Here is a 2,063-nt window from a genome sequence, read left to right on the forward strand (position 1 = left end):
CCATTCCTGACCATCTTACAAAGTACTCTATCCTTGCAATACACTGGAGGAGTTTGTAAAACAAACTTATTTGTTATAAGCTATACATGGCCTTGTGATGTTTTTGTGATTCTTGCCTTGCCCTGTTATGTAAATCCAGGAGTCACTTTTGATTCCAGTTCTATCCAATCCATTTACTTCAGTTTTATGTCCATGAAGGACTTCCTGGGAAAAAAAATTAGAGGATTTGGTTTTGAAATAATCTTAATTTTTTAATTGTATGATAAGACACAGATACAAAAAAAAACCAAAAAATCAAAAACAAACAAATAAATAAATAAAAACACAAAACATGTGAACTGGCCGAGCTGTGGTGGCCCACAAATGTAATCCCAGCACTTTGGGAGGCTGAGGCAGGCAGACCACCTGAGGTCAGGAGTTTGAGACCAGCCTGGCCAACATGGCAAAACCCTGTCTCTACTAAAAATACAAAAATTGGCCGGGCGCGGTGGCTTATGCCTGTAATCCCAGCACTTTGGGAGGCCGAGGCGGGTGGATCATGAGGTCAGGAGATCGAGACCATCCTAGCTAACACGGTGAAACCCCGTCTCTACTAAAAATACAAAAAATTAGCCGGGCGTGGTGGCAGGCACCTACAGTCCCAGCTACTCGGAAGGCTGAGGCAGGAGAATGGTGTGAACCCTGGAGGTGGAGCTTGCAGTGAGCCAAGATCGTGCCACTGTACTCCAGCCTAGGCGACAAAGCAAGATTCCGTCTCAAAAAAAAAAAAATTATCTGGGCATTGTTGCAGGCACCTGTAATCCCAGCTACTTGGGACACTGAGGCAGGATAATCGCTTGAACCTGGGAGGTAGAGGTTGCAGTGAGCCAAGATTCCCCCACCACACTCCAGCCTGGGCAACAGAGCAAGACTCCATCTCAAAAAAACAAAACACAAACAAAAAAAAACCACGAACAAAAGGAGAGAACTATTATTATTACTACATTATTATCATTATTATTATTATTTTTTAGAGATAGGGTCTCACTTTGTCTCCTCCAGCTGGAGTGCAATGGCACGGTCATAGCTCATTTGCAACCTTGAACTCCTGGGTTCGTATGTCAGTGTTAGGATTACAGGCATGAGCCCCTGCACCCGACCTAAGGAGAGAATTATAAATAAAATGTGTTAATTATAAATCATAGTTTTATGAATTTTAAGGAGAGCTTATAATTGTAACTACCACTCAAGGACAAGAAGTAGACTGGCTGTGGTGGCCTATACCTAGAACCCAGCACTTTGGGAGGCTGAGATGGGAGGGTTGCTTGAGGCCAGGAATTTGAGAACAGCCTGAGCAACATAGCAAGATGCTGTCTCTACAAAAAAAAAAATCCAACAATTAGCTGGGTATGGTGGCATGCAGCTGTAGTTCCAGCTACTTGGGAGGCTGAGGTGGGAGGATCGCTTGAGCCCAGGAGTTTGAGGCTGCAATGAGCTATGATGGCGCCACTGCATTCCAGCCTGGGCAACAGAGCATGACTGTATCTCCAAAAAAGAAAAAAAAAAAAGAACTCTTTTCCAGCCACTACGGAAACCTCCCTTTTGTCCTGTCTCAAATACAATGACCTTCCTCCTGCTTAAAGTACCCACAATCCGGACTTCGCAGAAACTATTTATTTGGGGTTCTTTACAGATGTATTACTATTCCTTACCATGATAGTTTTTCTCTTGTACTTTTGTTGACTTTAACATGTCTTTTAAGACTCTGGCTGGGCGTGGTGGCTCACGTCTGTAATCCCAGAACTCTGGGAATCTGAGACAGGCAGATCACTTGAGGTCAGGAGTTCGAGACCAGCCTGGCCAACATGGTGAAACCCCGTCTCTACAAAAATACAAAAATTAGCTGGGCAGATGCCTGTAATCCCAGCTACTCAGGAGGCTGACGTGACAGAATCATTTGAACCTGGGAGGTGGAGGTTGCAGTGAGCCGAGATCCGGCCATTGCCCTCCAGCTTAGGCAACAGAGCAAGACTCTGTCATTTTTTTTTCTTTTTTTTTTTTTTTTTTTTTTTTTTTTTTTTTTT

The 2,063-nt window shown here is 43.7% G+C and overlaps 1 long non-coding RNA gene across 1 annotated transcript in view; it reads right to left on the reverse strand.

Moving 5' to 3' along the window:
- Positions 1-968: 968 nt before the first annotated feature.
- Positions 969-2,063, reverse strand: part of LOC131381920 (uncharacterized) — a 6,644-nt gene continuing 5,549 nt past the window's right edge. Inside the window, exon 2 of the long non-coding RNA XR_009210976.1 lies at positions 969-1,139. This is a non-coding gene — a long non-coding RNA (uncharacterized LOC131381920). The remainder of the gene's footprint in view (positions 1,140-2,063) is intronic.

This window comes from Hylobates moloch, unplaced genomic scaffold (assembly GCF_009828535.3).
Source record: "Hylobates moloch isolate HMO894 unplaced genomic scaffold, HMol_V3 SCAFFOLD_1, whole genome shotgun sequence".
Taxonomy (NCBI): Eukaryota; Metazoa; Chordata; class Mammalia; order Primates; family Hylobatidae; genus Hylobates; species Hylobates moloch.